Source organism: Schistocerca gregaria, chromosome 4, assembly GCF_023897955.1.
Source record: "Schistocerca gregaria isolate iqSchGreg1 chromosome 4, iqSchGreg1.2, whole genome shotgun sequence".
NCBI classification, from domain to species: domain Eukaryota; kingdom Metazoa; phylum Arthropoda; class Insecta; order Orthoptera; family Acrididae; genus Schistocerca; species Schistocerca gregaria.
In genome coordinates, this window is record NC_064923.1 from 533554933 (window position 1) to 533578510 (window position 23578).

Below are 23578 nucleotides of genomic sequence, written 5' to 3' on the forward strand. Positions count from 1 at the left end.
CCATGTTGACATTACAAACCCTTTATAACGTAAAATTACTTACTGGCAAACTCTTTCACGGATTTCTCAGGGTCATAATTCTGTTTAATGTATTAGACACATACACTGGATGTACATTTTCCTTGGCGTAAGGATTTGCTGGGGCACATAAACACAGTTCAATTATCATGAGATGAACATTCGTATCTGCTATTCGTCAGAATTACTAAGTAACAGAATTAATATTTTCTTCATTTTCTGCATAAGTGCCTGTATCAATAACCGTGAACCTCGTTAGGAGATACAAAAGAAACGTGGCATGGCGTATTGCCTATTTGGCTTTCATTTACCATTGAAATTTACCTTTATTTCTTTATGTACTTGCCTCACAACGTTCTTCAGCCATAGTAACCTATAAAGGAGAATATGTGTGTCACTACAAAACTAAGAGGTAGTCAGTGAACAATTATAACAGTAACTGATAAAAAGCGCAATATCGCAGTAATACGAGCTCACAAGTGACTAATGGAAGCTACATCAATCTTCATTTACCACGGGGTGTCTTTCTTGTTGCCAGTAGTTCAATTTATGTAAGGTTCTCAACATATCAACAACGCACTCTGTCCTGTCTACTTTCCGTCAGTTAGAAGGTTTTTCTTGGACATAGACACAGTATATTGTACTGTCTAAGATTAGTTAGTCTTACTGCAAAGATCACAAAACATTTTACACCATCCTGTGTTCTCGTAGACTACGTGAATAAGAAGAAACACTGCGGTCTGGCGCTTTTCGTATAAAGTGTGACATGAATTTCTAATTTTAAAACGCTATTTTACTGTCCTGTTGGAAGCTTCGTCTCATCTAATGCTACACATGTGTGCGTGTCATACTTGTTGGCACCTATAAAAAAAATTCGTTAAGTAGCGCAGATGTTACGAATACATAATGAAGTAATATATCGGACACCAGTTTATATTTAAGTATGTTCAAGGACTAGGTTCAGAACATGATAAGGATGCTCGATAGTAAGAAGATAAAACGCTTACGATTTTTTTCTGCTTTTTGTACTGAGAGGATTTCGAGTTGAGATCAAGACAAGGGAAACAGATTACAAAGAGAAAGCATTTACGTCTTTAGAAAGCTATAATATCGAATACATGACAATTTAATTCACTTCAAGAGCAGTACGCCAGTTCACATTAAATAACCTGCGAGGAACACCTCATCTTACGATATGACCATGACGCCGAACACCGAGTAATTAACGAGAAGAGGTAGTGTGCTACTATGTTCTGCAAGAATGACCAAAATACTGCAAGTGAGCATAGGTTCCAGACAGATAATCTATGGAGTCTGCTGTTGTTATCTCTAACAGAACTGTGTGCTGATCATTTCAGTTGGACTACAGTTTAGAGCACATAATTCAATACTTTGATCACAAAACATCAGTTTATAACGTCGCTCAGCATCATTAATTACAGTGCTCTGTAACTGATTTTCGAGTGCAGTAGGTCAGCACGTCTAGTGAAAAACTGTGGAACGGTTTTCAGCCGTAGAAACAAGGGCCAGCAGCCGGAAGCAGACCCCATTAAAAGTTGTGAGAAGCAACGACCGTGGCTGCCTCCCTGCCACCGAATCGCTGGAGGCTTCAGCCCGTGCTGCTCTCCAGAAACATTGGAAAGCGGAGAAAACCTTTGGCACGCTTAAAGTGCAAATAAAAGGTACACGACCTGTCACTTTTTATGACAGGAAAACTTTCTCAGCATTGACTAAAGATTGCTGAAATTGGTAATACCTAATGTCTTGGGCAACAGCCCCATGCCGCATAGGCACTTTGCTATGTGGAGACCGCCAACAAAACTGAGTTAGATCTTATGCTCGCCTTGGGGTCAATTAAGTGCATGTAAAAGCACCGAAGCGATTACGTAACACAGATGGTGGAGAATTTGTTTGTTAGTTTGGGTGGTGTCTGTACTGTCAGACACGTCCGACAGAACGGAAGGTGTTGTAGGATTCGTGACATCCAGCCGAACACTGCCCTGTAGTAAATGCAAAGGCGAAATTGGAAAATTTGTGCGGGCGGGACTCGAACCCGAACCTACCTCTTCCCATGGTCAGTTGCCTTAAATGCTTGGGCCACACAGATAAGCTCCCAGACCGACCTAACTTTCCTAAGCGCTGCTATGCAGCGTCCCTCGTCCATTAATCATTACTTGCAAATTATTCTTGCTAACGGTATTTTACTCATTTCTGCAACTGGCATAAAGAAACTGATTTACTTATTTTATTTATTTACACGTGAAGTTCCATAGGACCAAACTGAGGAGTAAATCTCCAAGTTCATGGAACATGCCAGTACATGTAATTACAACATAAAAGTAATAACAGATAAAAATAATATATTTATGAACCCGAAAAACGTCAATCCATAAATAAACGCAATCATCAATACAACAACATTCAGTTTATTTTTGTCAAGAAACTCCTCTACAGAATAGAAGGAGTGACCCTTGAGGAAACTCTTTCGTTAGGATTGAAAGAACCTGAATTGCTACTAAGAATTTTTAATTCTAGCGGTAGCTTATTAAGAATGGATGTAGCAGTATATTGCACACCTTTCTGCACAACAGTTAAGGAAGGCCGATCTAAAAGCAGGTTTGATTTCTGCCGGGTATTAACTAAGTGTAAGCTGCTCTACTATGTTAACAGGAAATGGCAGTAGGGAATACATGTATTGAGAAGGCAATGTCAAAATACCCAGATTCGTGAACAGGGGTCGACAAGAGGCTCGTGAACATTAAACCACTTATTGCCCGAACCCCCCGTTTCTGAGCCAAAAATATCCTTTTAGAATAGGAAGAGTTACCCGAAGAGTTAAGTGAATGAAAATAGGCAAACTAGACCAATTTTCGTGGCGAGCGATCACTCACCTCAGATACCGTTCGAATAGTAAAAATGGCGGCATTAGGTCTTTCAACAAGATCCTGAACGTGAGCTTTCCACGACAGTTTACTATCTATCTGAACAACTAGAAATTAGAACTGTTAAGTTTCATATGCCCGTTCTGTGATATTAAAACGTCAATTTTTGTTGAACTGTGTGTTAGAAACTACAAAAACCGAATGTTGCTGTGATATAGTGTTAGTTCATTTCCTAAAGGCCATGAACTTTGGCCATGAACTGCACTATTTGAAACTGGGCCAATGTTGTACACAACATTCTTTACTAACAAGCTAGAGTCATCAGCAAACAGAAATATTTTAGAGTTACTCGTAGTACTAGAGTGCATACCATTTACATAAATATGGAACAGAGGTAGCCCCAACACTGATCCCTAGGGCATTCCCCGGCCCTTTGACTGTGCCCCACTTGGACCCCACATTACAGGCATTCTCAACATTGTGAATAATGACCTTTTTCTGTCTGTTGCTAACGTAAGACGTGAATCAGTTGTGCGTTACTCCTCGCATTCCGTAATGGTGCAATCTTGAACAATACCTCGCAGAGAAAAGAGAATGTAGCATTTTCAGTTGTTAAGCGACTTCTAAAGCGGAACTGTACATTTGATAGCAAATAGTCTGATTTATAATGATCAAAAAACCTTACATACCTAGCCTTTTCAGTAACTTTAGCAAACATTGATGGCATAGAAATAGGTCTACATTGTCTAAATTAGCCTTTTCTCCCTCTTTATAAAGTGGCTTTACTACTGAGTATTTTAATAGTTCAGGAAACTGGCCTTTTCTAAAGAAAAAATTCCAAATATGGCTAAACACAGTGCTAACACGTGCAGCACAGTACTTTAATATTCTGCTACTCACTCCATCATATCAATGGGAGTCCTTAGTCTTCAGTGATTTAATTAATGACTCAATCTCCCCCTTGTCTGTATCACAAAGGAGTATTTCAGAAATCAATGTTGGAAAGGCATTTGCCAAGGAAGTTGTATGATTCGCTGGAGAAACTAAATATTTCTTTAATGCACAAGCAATGCTCAGAAAATGATTGTTAAATACTGTACATATATCTGATTTATCAGTAACAGAAATATTTTTACCTAGAACTGACTTTATATCGTAGACCTTGTGCTTCTGACCACACACTTTCTTAATTTTATCCAGCAAATTAGCTATTCTATTTACATACTTCATACTCTTTGCCTTCCTGATAACATTTTTAAGCACCTTACAATACTCTTTGTAATGGGCTACTGTAGCTTGATTGTGACTACTTCAAATATTTTGTTATAATTCCAGCTTTGTTCTACATGATATCTTTATCCCACTAGTAAGCCGTCTGGGCTGCCTTTTACTGCTTGAATCCCGTTTAGAACGTTCTAATGGAAAGCAACTCTCAAAGAGCATGAGAAATGAGTTAAGGAAAGCATTATATTTATTATGTATGTTATCGGAACTATAGATATCCCGCCACTCTTATTTCTTGACAGAGTTTAAAAAACTTTCTATTGCTATTGGATCAACATTCATACATAGTACGTTATTATATGTGACATTTGTTTGAGTACAAAAACCTTTTAGTGTCAAAATTTGTGCATCGTTGTCTGAAAGGCCAGTCACCCTTTTACTAACAGAATGCCCATCTAGTAATGAAGAGTGAATACAAATATTGTCTATAGCTGTGCTACTGTTTCCCAGCACCCAAGATGGAAAAAACACAGTCTGCATGAGATCACATGAATTTAAGAGCTTTACCAACGTCCTTTTCCTTGCTCCGTCATTTAGAAAATCCATATTGAAGTCACCACATATAACTAATTTCTGGTAGTTCCTACAAAGTAAATCAAGAACCCTCTCTAGCTTCAGCAGAAATGCTTTGAAGTCAGAGTTAGGGGACCAATAAACAACAAAAATTATAAGTGTAGTTTCACTAAATTCAATTGCTCTTGCATAACATTCAAATATCTGTTAGTGTAGTGCCGTGATACGTCTACTGACTCAAATGGAATACTGTTTTTTTCACACATAACCACTGCCCCACCCCGCAAGAATGTCCTTGAGAAACAACCAGCTTATATGTATCCTGGTAAAGGAAGCCTCTGAACTGTAAAATTACGAGGACTGGAACTTAAATAGTGGCAACTACTTATTCACAACCGGTAGGAAAGTGTTACATGTTTGCACCTGTTACAGTCCTTCAGATTAGTCACCAGCGTTATGTAGAACCCGCTGTCAGCAATGGGGAATGCGTAGTGTACCATTAGCACAGCCTGTTCTGTTGAGGGTGCGATTGGAGCGATCTGCTTCCTGTCGAAACTCCTGTTCTGAAGTGAATGCCACGAAGCCAGAACTGAAACGCCAGTCCAATTAATGGCGTCTTTACGGGTCGCCGCGAAAGTCGAAAGTGCGTCAGAGCCCCTGTATGGTGAATGTTATGGTGATCTTGTGTACCACTGTGATGGTCTTATCGTAACGTATTACGTTACTCCACGGCATACAGTCAATACACAGTATTACTGTTCGTTTTTGGAATATAACCTGCGACTAGCTTTGCGAAAGAACCGCTGACACTTTCTGCGCAACCCACCCATCATTTTGCACGACAATGCGCTGGCCAATTTGGGGCAAACTGTGGCTTCTCTGTACGGTCGATGGGACTGGGATATGCTATACTATCCACCATACTCCCCGGACCAAAGTGCTTGTGACTTTGATTTGATTCCGAAGACGAAAGAACCACTTCGTGGCATTCGCTTCAGAACTGTTCCAGAGATTCGACAGGCATAGACCGCTCAATTCGCACCATTAAAAATACAGGCTCTGCTAATGGTATACTACGCCTTCCACATCGCTGCCAACGGATTCTACAGAACGCTGGTGACTACTTTGAAGAACAGTAACGGATGCAAACATGTAACGCTTTCTTATCGGTTGTGAATAAATAGTTCCAACCCTCACATTTAAGTGGTGCTCCGATGTACCAATAATTTCTGAGTCAACATCTATAAGCAGTTCACTAATTTTATCTGTAATATCTCTTATATTTTGATGAAAAATGTTAATTCCTTCTCTACTTGGAATACATGATGCCTTCTGAAGGTGAGCCATTACTCAGAGGGACTTCCTTTAAGCAGGTATACCTATCAGCAGACTTCAATCTGAAGAAGGTGCAGTCTAACCCCCTACTACTACAGGAATCTTTCCTTGAACGATCACACCACCAACCACAATACTGTCACCTAGAAGCTTTGCCAGCCTCCCCTTCCCATACCTATTGAGTTGCAGAGCATGCCTAGTGAAACCCGATGTACTGATTGACCCACCTGGCACCACTGAAATGTGACCCACGCCCTCTGCCATCAACGCCCTATCCAGCTACATTTTAACGCGCCTAACAGCCGCGTAAACATGAGGTCAATCATGACGCTGAAACAGTTGCACGAAATGCGCATTATTACCACCTGTTTGAGTAGCTGTCTTTACCAGGTCATCACCTACATCATATTCCCCGTCCCTTTCAAGGCCCTGCTCCACCCACTATCACTACCTGATTCCCCTTCGTAAAATTCCTACATAGCTCCCCTAAGCTGTCAGTCACCTGAACTAACCCTGCACTATCCTTCACAAAGCTGGTGACCTGGTAATCGCTCCGCAACACTTCCTGCAACTGCTGGCCCACAGCTCTACCATGCGAACTTCCTGGCAGCACCCTACTTTTCCCGGTGTCTCAATTCCCTGCCCTAAATTTACTGGTCGAAGCGTTTTCCGTACTCGTCAATTACAGCAACTCAGTTGTCACGAAAGAAGTCCAGGTGGGACTCTAAAAAATTTAACGTTAAGGACAAGTTGCACGTCATTCTACTGGAGAAATGCATAATATTTGGCGCAAGAATCTTATAGTTTTCTGCCCTCTTATTTCCTGGAAAGTTTGTTGACATTTAACAAAGTCTTCCCAAGCTAATGTTTCATACCTCTCAGGATGGTGTTCATATGCTAATCTTTGTATAGTTTGTGTATCAGGTGCTCACAGAAGACCCCTTTTTCATTTCCGCCCCGCTAAGACTTGGAAATACATCTTACAAATAGAGAAATGCTTCTCGAACTTTGTCCATGACCTTAACAAAGCTTTTCGTTACACCCCATTTTATCCACTGAGCAGTGACATCTATTTTCTTGAGTTCGTCCATAACACTGTGACATCTTGTTTCAAGTGACTGTCGCTTAGATCACTCTTTCCTTTTATAATGAAATGCTTCGGCACGGCTGTTCCAGAGGCACAGGAAGCAAGATAGCTTGGCGTAGCCGTGTTGTAGCACTAGTAACATGCCCACAACTCTCAGCTCTCCGAAACTCTGACATTTAAATTTGTCATAATTCAATCGCAATAACCACTGTTTCTCTCATGTAAGGTAGATACCCAGTCGAAATCGACGGTAACACATTGCCATTGCGCAGTAGCACACACTTGAGATTTACTCTGGAGGAGTCGATGAACAACCTCCACTGATCACTTTTACGGACAATTCCCCATAGCGGCATTAGTCTCTTGACATCAGTTCAAAATATCAAGCTCTCTTCACTTTGGAAAAATGGAAGGAATGGCATTTGATGGTTACGGAACTCCGCCACATTTACCGTCTTTTCGAGACAATTCCACTGTTATAGTTTTGACACCAAAGGATCAGCTTTATCTTTCGACAGTTCCAGATCTGTCACTAGGTCATTAAGTTTATACTGGTGGTTTTTGGAATCACTGTACACATATCGTCAAACAAAAATTAGCATATTTCGAAGAACTGGGTTTTGAAAGTGATTATGCAGCAAAATTTTCACTAGCGCTCTCGTCAGTACAGTCAGGTGCAACAACAACAGGTAGTCTGTCTCTGTGAGGCACTGCTAGCATGATTGAGGCTGTGTCAGAATATGTCAAGGAAGACGTTCTCCTCATGGGAGTACCATGTGTTGTCATACAAAAGTAACAGTCATTCACATAGTTTGATGATTCTTGCCAAATCACGGGTACCAAATAGAAAAGCCCATGGAAGATCTTGCACGATTTAGCCACGAATGAAAACTGGAGACACAACATATAGAAAAAACATGAGGAGCCTAGGGTCTGTCCTTGTCCAAATCCAAAACCCGAAGTACAGTCTGTACTCCTTCCTAATCAATGGCATCAGGCAGCAAAAATTTTCAGCACTGTTTATGCAACAAGGAATACAGAATCACAGTAATTTCAGTGACCACACGCAGTAACTATACTTCAGTAATAAATTCTTTCAGCACACGTACAGACCACCACTTGGAACAGAATGAAACTAGGCTTAAATGAAACATTTTCCGCTCCTGACTTACTTTTCCCCTTCCCATATCCTAGTTGCAAAGAGCCCAGGTTAAAAATAGCTAGAAATTAGACATGGCTATCGTTGCCTGAAACGTGTTCAATCAGTTCAGCGGGTTTCGACGCCAATATCGGAAGTGATTGACAACAAAAGCTAATAACATATAATAAAACGTATGTTTATGTGACCATGTTCTGCAGCAGCTGTTGATTTCTCTTATTATAGGTTATCAGTCTCGAGCTGACTGCAATGTAATTAAAAAGAACTACACCAGACGCATTTCGCTTTTATTTATAAATCATCATCTGTGGGATTCTGTAAATTGGATACATACGTTTGTACATTTATTTCTTTATTCTTTTTGGTTAAAAACAGCGTTTTCCTAATGAAGTTAGTCTTTAAACTTCTTACAGTGTTCCTTTTCATAGTCTGTGCCTTCTAATCTTGGTAGCAGTGGTTGATGTCGACAGGCTTCATTTCGCATCTGCAGTTTTTGTCATTTTGCGTTATTTCCTGCGCTGCAATAATTATAAGTGACTTTCTTAGCTGTTTTTCATTCATCACTGCTACAGTGTTTATCCCTATTCGTTTGTTTTGGGTACATTGTGTTTCCACCTCTGAAACGATTTTGTGTGTGTGTACGTGCGTGAGCGCGCGCGCGCGCGCGCGTGTGTGTGTGTGTGTGTGACAAAATGACAAAAACTGCAGATGCGAAATGAAGCCTGTCGACATCAACCACTGCTACCAAGACGGGAAGGCACAGACTATGAAAAGGAACACTGTAAGAAGCTTAAAGACTAACTTCATTAGGAAAACGCTGTTGTTAACCAAAAAGAATAAAGAAATAAATGTACAAACGTATGTACCCAATTTACAGAATCCCACAGATGATGGTTTATAAATAAAAGCGAAATGCGTCTGGTGTAGTTCTTTTTAATTACATTGCAGTCAGCTCGAGACTGATAACCTATAATAAGAGAAATATAATAATTATTAAATACACCCCACGTTAATTCGGAAACGAGAGTTAATTGGAGTTTTTTACTGTCGTTGTCTATATCACTGTGGTCGTTATAGTTAACAGTTATGTATTTCAACTAACGTATATTTGGTCACACTTACATTTCAATTCCTGTAGCAGTTCGGAAAATAGTATTTGAATTTTAGTGGTGTCTGCTGTGTCAGACTTGTGCCCCATGCGGCTGTTGAGGCACGAATTCCCTCCCATCCCTTCCCTTCCTGACCCCATTCTCCATGTTTTGTAAATATCTGGTGCACTCAGTTTGACGTACCTTTCAGCGATGATGTAGTGATCTTCACAGTGATTCACCCTTGTAAAATAGCCATCGCCAAGTGCAGGATGTGTGTGATTTCTATTATGAGAAACTACTTCCAAAGCTGGTGGCTGAACAGTTCACCATCTAAAAATATATCTCTTAAGTCAGGAGCATTTCTCTTGATTTGATGTTGCATTTCACATTTCGTACGGTTGTGCTAACCTTCTGTCTATTTACTGAACCCAAGATCTTTTACAGTCAGTTCTGTGGAGTATTTGTATTCCTCTCCCTTCCCTCTCCCCCCCCCCCCCCCCCCTTCTCGCGAACTTGTGTTTCCCTTTGCTGTACACGCCACGTCAGAGTTAACGCCTCTCAGATGACGTAGCATTTGCCCCACAAACATTAATCTCGTTCTGTAATAAGTTCACCACTGGGTTATTTATCCAAATTCTCCATTTTGTATTTCATCTGTTGACTTAGTTTTAAAATATTTCCGACAGCATGAAAATTTAACTGATCCCCATTTCTCATTCTCTGATTTTCGATGATCCACGTTTCAGTTAAAAAAAAAAAAAACTGTAGTCCAGACGTGCGTTTCAAGAATTTGTTCCACAGTCCTACATAAATACCAGACGACCGTAATGCTTTTTTACCGAGGAAATGTTCCTTCATTTATGGAAATGTACTGATACCCTACTTGTTTCGGCCGCCCTACAATATCTTGCTTCCTATCGAATATAACCTTCATTTCTTCCACTACCGAGTTGTAGTTCTTCTTACTACTACTTATCACTACCTTGGATTTTACTTTCTTCATGCTTAAGGGAAATCGCTTCTACATGTTGTCAAGTTGTCATAGACGCTACCCCTACACCGCAGAGCAATCTGACAACAGATAGGAAGCCAGTTCAATATTATGAAGTAAGAAAGGTTGTTTTCAAACAAAATGCACTGCGTAACAAAAAAAAATTGCAACACAGAGAAGAGCAGGAAAGAACTAAACGAAAACTCACGGGTGGAGACGACATGTCATGTTACTTCATTTATTCAAACTCGCTTCATATTTACTTGGCAGTATCGGTGTGAACTTCTATCCCCTCAGGCATACACTGATACGTGTTATAAAGCCGCTGTATCCTCTCCTGTAGCATGATGATGCACAGCTGTTGTGCTAGTATTTGTTATGGATACTGGCACTGGGAAGCTGTCGTCAGAGCTGCTCACACAAATCTCACACCATAGACAGATAGGGGAAAACTGTAAGCCATTATCATGCCGAAAGTTCATAGAGACATCAGTCATATGTGGATGAGCGTTGTCCTGTTTAATTATGGCACCACGGTATTGGGACATGACCGGTAACACATGTGGATGCAGGGTACATATAACGTACCGTTGTGCTGTCGGATTCCGCTCAGTCACTACCAGGCACGACATGAAGTCAAACGCGATGGCTCTCCAGACTATGGAGCCAGTCCTAACAACACCTTTGTCCCTCTCCAAAACATAGAGTTTCTCTAGGTAACCAGTGCATCACTGAAAGTAGTGCATGAGCAGCTCTTTTATAACAGACATGGCACCACCCAAAAGATTCCGTTTGTGTTGTTGTGTTAATGGGAGCCTAGCATGGGATGATAATTCCCTGGTTCTGGCGACTGCTGGTTTCCGATTAAAGGTACGGGACGACACAGAATGTGGCATAATACGAGTATGTTACGTGTTCTCGAAAACAATCAGACACTCGTAATTTTGACAGAAACGTGTAGTAAACAGCCGAGAGATGATTGGATACAGTGTTTCAGTAGGGGTCGGCAACGTAATTCAAAAGTAACTGATGAAAGTACACAATCTGTTTACGATCGGTCATGTGTGGAAAATCCGTCATGAACTTCGCCTGCTTTATGCCGCGTAAATTTTGCTTACATCTATTTACGAGGGGAGGATGTATAATTTTGCTAAGATGCGAGCAGTGTGGTGCGTCACAGGAAAGTTTCCTGGTTCACATCCCAACTTACGTTATAGAATTCCACCCTCTTGTTTTTTGTTCATAGAATGTTATTAGACCGCTGAGTAAGCTGGCAGACGTCATTCTTCAGGAATGAAAACCAATCAGACCCCCGTAATTTTGATTGAAAAGTATTCTGAACAGCCGAGAAATAACCAGATAAAGTAACTCAGTAGGATTTGGGAACTTGATTGAAAATTAACTAACGAACGGGCACCAGTAGTGTCCGATTACCCATTTCTGAAAAATTCGTCCCCAACTTCGCCTGATTTTTGCTGAAACATATCTAAATTACAACGTAACCTGTAGTAAAGCTAAGAAGACTAGGTAGTGGTTTTGATTAATGACAGAGTAGATTATGTAGATATAAATCACATTTAACCAGTAACTGATTACACACCTTAGGTCTACACAGCTGAAGAGGTTCCAAAGAAGAGACAATTCTACAGGAAGAAGATGGAAGAGCAGCACTCCCTCAATTATTCTCAGTGGCTTTGCATTCACGCTCTTCAAGAACTCTGGAGGTTTTGCTACACTGTATTAAATACAATCTTTGAACATTTCGCAGCAATGTTAATCCCGAAGGTTTTTTCTTTTATCGATAAGTCATTCTTTTCATGTTACACATCATTACATTATCAATTATGAAAGTAAAAATTAGGGCAAAGAAATAACTAATACATAAAATACTTTAACATACCACTCCTTGCCCTAGTAATAGTAATTACATCCAGTCATCAGGATATCAGCTTCCAATAATACCACAAACTACCCACTCTTTTTGGCCAAATGACGAGTAATCCAGTCACTCATACACTGAAGAGCCAAAATATTACTAGTACTGCCCTCTGCGAGGTAGTATGCTGAATAATTCTAGCGACGCTAAGTCACACAACTGCGAAAATGCGCCGACTTAAGCGATTTTGATAGATTGCTGTGATCCAGCGCCCGGGAGCGAGAATCTCGAAAACGGCGAAGCTGGTTTGGCCTTTCGTATGCTGCTGCCGTGAGGATCTATGAAAAGTGTTTGAAGAGTGCAGTAATCACGAGTAGGCGACAAGACGTTGGACGTCCACAACTCATCGAGGAAAATAAGGATTAGAGGCTAGCCCGCTTTCTGGTACAGGACAGATGGTGATGTGTGGCAAATTTAAAGACAGAGTACAGAGCTGGAGCAGCAGAAGTGTTTCGAAGCACACCTTTCAGCGGACAGTGTGGACTATGGAGTGCCGCAGCAGAGGACCTCTACATGTTCCCATTTTGACGCAACAACATTGTGAATTATGACTGCAGTGGGCACGGGAGCATCGAGATTTGGTCGCGGATCGATGGAAGCGTGTTGTCTGGTCGTATGAATTGCGTTTACTTTTAAACCAGGTCGCTGGTCGTATAGAGATACGCCGTAATCCAGGTGAATGGCTGCTCGACACATGCAGTGCCCCACGGACGCAAGCCAGTGGAAGCTGTATTGTGTTATGGGGGACAATCACCTCAGATCTGTAGTAACAATCGAAGGCACCATGACAGCTGCGGACTACTGGAATATTATTGGGAAACACCTGTAGCCCGTCATGCCCGATGTCTACCTCAACAATGATAACATCTTCCATGTCAACAGGTGGGAATTGTGCTGAACTGTGAGGAGCACAATATTAAAATCACGTTGGTGGTTGTCAAATTAGGTTTATCTGAATCTAATGACACCCGATTGAAGGCTATCAGGCGCTAGATATACGCCCAAAAAGCAACCCCTTGTAAGTTGCTTGGAATGCGTGATCTGTGCGTAGGCATCTGGTGCCACAAAGGACTAACACGCTGTTAAGTAGGTCGTCATAATATTTTCGCTCATCAATGGATAGTAAATCAGGCACATAAGAGAATATACCGCATTTCAGTAAAGTAAACCATTGATTCCATCACAAGATCAGAACACACTTTAAAATTACTGTCAACTGAACAGGAGTAGTAGGGCAAAGGGGACACAGCGCCCCCCCCCCCCCCCTGCATTGCTGCCAGATTTGTTCAAGATGGCGAATCAAAGATGACACTCTTAGAAATGGCAATATGGCAGTAACGTCATGGCGGGAAGCTCAAATTTTGAGGGAAAATAGGTCAATTGGGCTATCTTCACTATCTTGACACCACCTATACCCTTCCCTCCCTTCCCCCACACCCGCTTCCCTCCCTCCCCTCCCCATCTGGAACGGGTGGGAAAAGGACTCAGTCAGTGCTAGGCTGCTAGACAGGCTGGACGTAAGTCTTTCTTTTGTATGCATTGTTTATTAAAATAACCTGAGTTGTCATAGACAGTAGCTCCATCAGGAGTGTTTACAGTGATGTCTGGAGTCCAACTAACCTAGTTCACTACCGCCACCAGAGGGCGCTGTTGCCCCACCCCATCCCCTTCCGTCTTCCCATGACATTATCCAAGATGGCGTTCTGGAGAAAAATGGTGGGGCAAAGACTCAGCCTGTATCTAGCTGCTGGACTGGGAGATCGATCATAATTGTTTACTGTGTTCAATGGCTGAGTTGCCTGTGCTGGAGAAGAAGGAGTTTAATGTATATATTAGCTGTAATCAAACAGCTGAGGACTGTGAAAATAGCAATCCTCACGATATTTGGAAATCAATGTTATTTGGAGAAGATGAATACGCTTCATCAAGCAATGAGGATGCAGCAGGATGTAGCTAAGTCACACTTCAAAACTCATGCTGGTAAATGCATGTGCTGTAACCGTAAATCATTCAATAAAACACCAGTCAGTTTTTCAAGGTACAAAAGGCAATACCTTCACCCCAGAGTCGCCACATCCTGCTGAAAGAGTGGCCACATGCTAGGCTCCCAGTACCATCACAGGACAGCCACAGTGGCTGCTGCATACTTCCTATTGCATTGGAAATACCTGCACATGGATACCATTTGTCGTTGAACACGAAATGCTTCAACAGTTTTTACACCTGTTGTTTAAGCAGTGTGCAGAATACTGCCACATTCCTAACTTAAAGTGTCACAGGAACTAAATGTATCACTGCACAAAAAGAGAGAGAGAGAGAGAGAGAGAGAGAGAGACAGAGAGAGAGAGAGAGAGAGAGAGAGAGAGAGAGAGACTCAAACGTTCATAACGGGTGGAAGGGACAAAGAATCCAGTGAAATATTTTTAAGTGCTTTATCTGAAAACTACCTTGAGCAGTTAAACAGAAAACCGACTCGTGGCGATAACATATTAGACCTTCTGGTGACAAACAGACCCGAACTATTTGAATTAGTTAATGCAGAACAGGGAATCAGCGATCATAAAGCGGTTACTGCATCGATGATTTCAGCCGTAAATAGAAATATTAAAAAAGGTAGGAAGATTTTTCTGTTTAGCAAAAGTGACAAAAAGCAGATTACAGAGTACTTGACGGCTCAACACAAAAGTTTTGTCTCAAGTGCAGATAGTGTTGAGGATCAGTGGACAAAGTTCAAAACCACGGTACAATATGTGTTAGATGAGTATGTGCCAAGCAAGATCGTAAGAGATGGGAAAGAGCCACCGTGGTACAACAACCGAGTTAGAAAACTGCTGCGGAAGCAAAGGGAACTTCACAGCAAACATAAACATAGCCAAAGCCTTGCAGACAAACAAAAATTACGCGAAGCGAAATGCAGTGTGAGGAGGGCTATGCGAGAGGCTTTCAATGAATTCGAAAGTAAAGTTCTATGTACTGACTTGGCAGAAAATCGTAAGAAATTTTGGTCCTATGTCAAAGCGGTAGGTGGATCAAAACAAAATGTCCAGACACTCCGTGACCAAAATGGTACTGAAACAGAGGATGACAGACTAAAGGCCGAAATACTAAATGTCTTCTTCCAAAGCTGTTTCACAGAGGAAGACTGCACTGTGCTTCCTTCTCTAGATTGTTGCACAGTTGACAAAATGGTAGATATCGAAGTAGACGACAGAGAGATAGAGAAACAATTAAAATCGCTCAAAAGAGGAAAGGCCGCTGGTCCTGATGGGATACCAGTTCGATTTTACACAGAGTACGCGAAGGAACTTGCCCCCCTTCTTGCAGCGGTGTACCGTAGGTCTCTAGAAGAGCGAAGCGTTCCAAAGGATTGGAAAAGAGCACAGGTCATCCCCGTTTTCAAGAAGGGACGTCGAACAGATGTGCAGAACTATAGACCTATATCTCTAACGTCGATCAGTTGTAGAATTTTGGAACACGTATTATGTTCGAGTATAATGTCTTTTCTGGAGACTAGAAATCTACTATGTAGGAATCAGCATGGGTTTCGAAAAAGACGGTCGTGTGAAACCCAGCTCGCGCTATTAGTCCACGAGACTCAGAGGGCCTTAGACACGGGTTCACAGGTAGATGCCGTGTTTCATGACTTCCGCTAGGCGTTTGACACAGTTCCCCACAGTCGTTTAATGAACAAAGTAAGAGCATACGGACTATCAGATCAATTGTGTGATTGGATTGAGGAGTTCCTAGATAACAGAACGCAGCATGTCGTTCTCAATGGAGAGAAGTCTTCCGAAGTAAGAGTGATTTCAGGTGTGCCGCAGGGGTGTGTCATAGGACCGTTGTTATTCACAATATACATAAATGACCTGGTGGATGACATCGGATGTTCACTGAGGCTTTTTGCAGATGATGCTGTGGTGTATCGAGAGGTTGCAACAATGGAAAATTGTACTGAAATGCAGGAGGATCTGCAGCGAATTGACGCATGGTGTACGGAATGGCAATTGAATCTCAATGTAGACAAGTGTAATGTGATGCGGATACATAGAAAGATAGGTCCCTTATCATTTAGCTACAAAATAGCAGGTCAGCAACTGGAAGCAGTTAATTCCATAAATTATCTGGGAGTACGGATTAGGAGTGATTTAAAATGGAATGATCATATAAAGTTGGTCGTCGGTAAAGCAGATGCCAGACTGAGATTCATTGGAAGAATGCAATCCGACAACAAAGGAAGTAGGTTACAGTACGCTTGTTCGCCCAATGCTTGAATACTGCTCAGCAGTGTGGGATCCGCACCAGGTAGGGTTGATAGAAGAGATAGAGAAGATCCAACGGAGAGCAGCGCGCTTCGTTACAGGATCATTTAGTAATTGCGAAAGCGTTACGGAGATGATAGATAAACTCCAGTGGAAGACTCTGCAGGAGAGACGCTCAGTAGCTCGGTACGGGCTTTTGTTAAAGTTTCGAGAACATACCTTCACCGAAGAGTCAAGCAGTATATTGCTCCATCCTACGTATATCTCGCGAAGAGACCATGAGGATAAAATCAGAGAGATTAGAGCCCACACAGAAGCATACCGACAATCCTTCTTTCCACGTACAATACGAGACTGGAATAGAAGGGAGAACCGATAGAGGTACTCAGGGTACCCTCCGCCACACACCGTCAGGTGGCTTGCGGAGTATGGATGTACATGTACATACAGAGCTTTGCAGATGACACAATTTTCGATGTAAATACACTTTTCATTCCGAGTAATACCACTGACACACTTGAACATAGACACTCTAAAAATATCGCGACGCTCTTATGAAACCACCCCTGACACGCCTCAAACTCTTGTGTGGGAAATAACCTTGTCTTTGAGCATGAGCTACTTCAGGTATCATTAAATTCGGTTGAATATGTCTGAAAATGCACTTTCAAAAATAAATTGCTGCACAGTATTTTGCTTCAGTTTTGCAATGTATACCGCCACACTTGAACACTAACTCTATAAAAAAGATCGCTGCATACTTGCGAAACCTCTCCGAGCCACTTCATTCGCTTTTGTGGGAAATAGATCCAGAAACCAATATCAGCTGCAATATCTGATTTTACATGCCAAAATGACGTAATTGTAAGTCGAAACAAATTTCTCTTTAACTCTAAAAACAAGATGCATGCCACTTTTCGAGTCTTAACTGCTTGTTTGAAGGCACTATCAGAGAGAAAAAAAATTCTGGGTCCTTTAGCTGCTGCAGTGTTCATCACGGTAATTGGGCTTTGTTAAAATTTTCTGATGGGGGAAGAGACGTTGTTTTATTCACTTTTCAAAGAACACACTGGTGCATAAGCACAGACAGGAAAATGAGATAAATTATGGAAACAGAAGTTAAAGCTGTCGTATAGACGACAAAAATGGCTTGAATTTTCGGTGAATTTTCGATGTTCTACAGCTGCTGATCTGGAGATGGTCTAATGCCCCAATGAAGGTGAGGAACAGCAACCCGCCTGTCTCTAGCAGAGGAGGATACCATGCTTACTGCAGCCATCTCCAGAGTGTGGGATTACAAACACATCTGTATTTTCACATGGTTTACAAAAAACTCATACAATTTACGCTATATATCTTGAATCAAGGACATAGCATTACTCCACTTAGAGAGTCTTATCTCATCTGTGAAGATCTTTACGTGAAAGCTCGAAAATAGAGGATCCTTCTCGTTACATTCATACTTATTTAACGGATACCGATATCAATGCTATAACAGATTCCCAATCAATCTTTTACTTTAAAAAGTCGACTAAGGTGTTTGTGATGTCTAGACAACCAGCAAATTTTTTTTGCACCTATTTTTTACCATCTAGATGCACACAGTACACAACACAACCCATGTTTTCTCAACCACATGAAGACAGGAAATTTGTATTAGCATTCAACCAGTCGATCTACTTGGAAGGGAACAATTGTCCAGCGCAACCACACGTCCACATTGAATCTTCTCTAATTTTCACAGAGACCACACGGATTCATGTAAGCTACCCAAAACATATTGATGTTAGTTCTATTTTCACCTACCTACAGGGCGCTACAATTTGGTCAGTACACCAATTTGACGGCTCTCCATGATCCAGAAATGTCAATCGTTCTGGCCTTAGGCAACCACCTATGTGCACTTCCCTCACGGCAGGCAGAAATATCCACATATTTATCACTGTATTTACAATTAAATATTATGATTGCACCCTCAGTCTGGTGACATTCGGCAAAGAGCAAAGTATCGGAAATACCACCTCCTCACGAAAGTGTCTCTCGAAATATTAAAGTGTGTTGCATTCTTTTGACTGGACATAATTTTCCACATAAAGTAATCTTTCGTTAACATTACACCAATCATAGTGTTCCATATTAAATCCATACCTTCCTAATGACAGGACAACGTCATTTCTTATGCATATGTCCCAACACTGACCACAGTACACATAAATTATAAGCCTGCTGATCACAGCGAATCTGTCAGCCATCCCCTTCTAAGTATAATACATCACCAATAATGAACAATACTGAGCGAAAATTGTGATAGATGAACAGGTCTCATTTGTTTTCCTTGCAAGCAGTATTAGCGTGTCTTAGGAAGAGAGACGTAATCGTCTTATTAGTGACTAGCTATTAAAACGACACTATCGCAATGAGTATATTACTGTCCCCTGATTTAATAAACAGTCTTGGTTGCATCAGTGCACACGAGTATCGCCAATGACATTGATTTTAAAATCCATATAAGCTTTATAAGTTTAGCAATTGTACGGCTCCTGAATGAAGTGGCCTTCCACAAAAATACAGTGACACTGAAGATAGATAGGGATCACCGGAATGCGTATTAACAGATGAAAGTTGTGGGTGCACATCGCCAGTGGTGTAAATTCATAATAAATTCATTGAATTTAGAAAGCCATTCTGCTTAGGAACGTCATATGAAGCTGGTATTTGCAACTCCCTCATCGCAGCTAGATATAATTCGGATATATGTAACACATCTATCCTAATGCCATGTAACAGGCTCTGTAATACATCCACTAGGTTATACGCAATGGAAGATGATGGTTGACCGGGAATGATGACATAAAGTAAATCGTGCGCCAAGCAATGAACGACTTTAAAAACTTGCGATGTTAAGTGGAAGTCATAAGAAATGTACGTAGTACTGTGACTATTAAACTGCGTTTTCAAGCCAAAGTGTTACGGTTTCTGGTAGAAATGCTGTCTGTGCTTTGGATTCAAGTCTTTCCATTCAACCACATCCCTGCGTTGGATCCTAAGCTGGGACGTCTTTCAATGACTGCAGCCACTAGTGAATCATATTCTTGACACTCTCTCATATTTCGTAACAGGCCACTATTTTTCTAACCTGCTACAGTAGAACTCCAGTGTGGTATTTTAGAGAGTCTCTCCAACTCTTGTAAATGTTCCTCAGTTTCTGACCTGCCCTCCATGCAGCTTTGTCCATGTAATCATTCCAATTTAAGTCGCAACTGACACGACGTCAGAGAGTATTATATCTCACACTTTCTGCAACCTGTGCACAAACAGGAAAAGATGATTTAGCGAGACAGGTCTGTGTTTTGACGACTCGTTAGAAGTGAGAATATGTTGTCATAGCTGTGTACAATATGTAAAGCCAGCCCCAAATGAACCTTTCTGTTGCAACACAAGCTAGTAGTAGAAAAAGACAGTACAAGCAGTTTTGGGACCTGGAGGAGGAGGAGAACTGCGCTACAGCATAGCAATGCCTGTCCAAACTACATACAGGTACTGCAGTTCGAAGGAGATGTGCACACCTCAGGGTGCATTCACATTTGCACAACAATCGTTATTTTTTAGCATACAGTAGAGTAAAAGACTATGAACTATAAAAACTATGCTAGCGTCATTCAGTACAGAACTCGATGAGATACTACCTTTGTAAAATAAATACCATGTGTGTGCTGGCATTGAACATATGTGGTGATCCTATTAAATATACACGTATTGATGCACTCAGGTCTCCTACATAGAGCAGTGTAAAGTGTTATCACATGTTCTGTGGGAGGGCCATACCTCACAGGCTATCAGACACATAAGAGCGTCCCTGTTTTGTGGTTTGCTACATTGGTTTTTCTGCTGCTGTAACACATACAATTAGTGTATGACCACAGTTTTGTGCACTGCCATACATTTTGGATTTTCCACCATCACTTCGAGGTCTGTATCAAATTCTAAATTGATATTAACATGTTTCAATCCATTCGCTGTGACTCAAAGCTGGACATCACATGGTATAAATTATGCTGCTGCTTCCACAACACACACACACACACACACACACACACACACACACACACACACACACGCACACACACACACAGAGAGACACACACATACACACACAAACACACACACACACACACACATGCACACATGCACATTCACATGAACACAAACTCATGTACAGGGTGATTGAAATAAAAGGCAGTCCCAACATATGGAAACTGGAAGAGTTTTACGCCATTGTGGAGCACTTCCAAACGTCCAAAGGTGGTTGACAACCTCTATATTTAAAATTATCTTTTACAGTGAGAGGGTAGCAGATGGCTCAGTGCTCCATTACAGTGATTACTCATATTTCGCTCATGTATGCAACCATTGTGTTGGTCTCTCCACTTCAAACTCTTTCTCCATCTCAAGCAAGTGGTGTCAGTTACACATTATGCCATAATCAACACCGTACCAGTGGAGAGATGGGATGGAAAAGACACATTGCTGTACTGTAACAAGCATCACAGTTGACAGTGGGATGAGTTTTAGCAATTTTACCCGATTTTCAACACCGGCCCCTGACATGTCAGCATGCTTCTCATTTTCTGGATCATCACTAAATCACCCCTCTACTACTTTGCGAGTACAATATACTAGATTGTGAATGTAGGTAGTTGACTTTGCTGTGTGTCTATTCATTGTATACACCAAAATACACCGAACAGCGATCTCCATATTTCTAGCACATCGATCATAGTGCATAATTTACTATTACAGTTTCACGATCTTTCCCTTTGTGGATGGGAGTCACAGAATATTCTCGCATTCTTAGGATAAGTTTATTGCGTGAGTGATCACCTTGCATTGTATAAATTATACGTTGCCGTGTTGGAAGTCAGATCTGGAAGCTGGAGAGATGTGTAAAGATTGAATAAGAGTCCGTAACAGCTCTTTCCACCACCTGTCGCCGGCTAAAGTTGTGTCCCCAACACAGAAGACAGCTCATCGGTCGTGGGATCTTCTTCGGCGGAGGTGGCTATGCTGTCATCTCATACTTGAAACTGTGTTTGTGCTTATTTTCTGGGATGTCACTTGCCCACGTTAGTTTCTGTATCTACAGATGGCAAGGTCTGTAGTAATGACAATGATGTTATGCGACACCTCTAATTAATGTATCCTGTTTGTTTATATTTTAAAATATCGCTATGTACACTGTCTTCTACAACACTCGACATAGCTTTCTAAACAGTACGGTATCTCTTCTGACATCTTCCGATATAGAGTACGACATCTACGTCTGAAATAGAGATCTACGTCCGGCTCTGACGAACACCCGAAACAGAGTGACTAGTGCAGCCGAAGTAATTCGTGTCTCAGGCACGCCAAAGTAACTTCAAGGTGTTGGATTCACTTCGGCTGTAATATCATTACTCTTATGTTTCTCAAAACTGGTCAAATTTAATAAACAAAAATGGTAGACTCTTAGGGTAACCATGAGAGACTGTCATACTGAAAAGTGTGTAAATGCAGTGAAGAGTATATAAACAATTAATAAGAGAAGTTAGGCGTGTTGGCGCCTAACAACTGAATGGGCCGACCAATTAGAAGCAAGTTCAGTATAGCTGGGGGACTCTCCCATGGGAATGGTACACACTGCACCATCTACAGTTTGTCTCTCACTCCATTTTGTACCATATGGTACTTCATGTGCATCAAGCTGCATAAAGGCGAGCTTCTAGCAAGATACAATACTGGCTACCAGAGCCGGGAAAATCACTATTGTATTTGACCAACCCTCGCTCGAACACTGTCACTGAGTAAATTTGCAGCTGACCAGAACTAGACTTCTACGTTCCATGCTTAAAGAGGGAACAGAACGAGCCGAGTCCATAACTGCCGTTCTGCACCAGTCCTACTCACACCACTCACCCAGGAGCACAAAATATCTCCAGATGCGGGCATATTGAGAAGGTTAGCACAACCTATCGGCGAATAGTACATATGAAAATACAGTGATGATGTAACAGATGATTAAGACGAAGAAAACATTTGGTTTTATGCATGAAGGAGCTCCAGAAGGGCAGAGATTGAATCATTTTACGTAAATCAAATAAGCTATCAATTCGGAAGTATTATACTAGTGTCCGGGGTCAGTACCAAAAAAGCAACATCTGACGTAGATCCACCCAACTAGTCTTCTACCCCTCTCACTACGGTGACAAACACACAGAAAGTGAAAATTCGTCCTTAAAACACATAATGCACTCCTGGAAATTGAAATAAGAACACCGTGAATTCATTGTCCCAGGAAGGGGAAACTTTATTGACACATTCCTGGGGTCAGATATATCACATGATCACATTGACAGAACCACAGGCACATAGACACAGGCAACAGAGCATGCACAATGTCGGCACTAGTACAGTGTACATCCACCTTTCGGAGCAATGCAGGCTGCTATTCTCCCATGGAGACGATCGTAGAGATGCTGGATGTAGTCGTGTGGAACGGCTTGCCATGCCATTTCCACATGGTGACTCAGTTGGATCAGCGTTCGTGCTGGACGTGCAGACCGCGTGAGACGACGCTTCATCCAGTCCCAAACATGCTCAATGGGGGACAGATTCGGCGATCTTGCTGGCCAGGATAGTTGACTTACACCTTCTAGAGCACGTTGGGTGGCACGGGATACATGCGGACGTGCATTGGCCTGTTGGAAGAGCAAGTTCCCTTGCCGGTCTAGGAATGGTAGAACGATGGGTTCGATGACGGTTGGGATTACCGTGCACTATTCAGTGTCCCCTCGCCGATCACCAAAGGTGTACGGCCAGTGTAGGAGATCGCTCCCCACACCATGATGCCGGGTGTTGGCCCTGTGTGCCTCGGTCGTATGCACTCCTGATTGTGGCGCTCACCTGCACGGCGCCAAACACGCATACGACCATCATTGGCACCAAGGCAGAAGCGATTCTCGTCTCTGAAGACGACACGTCTCCATT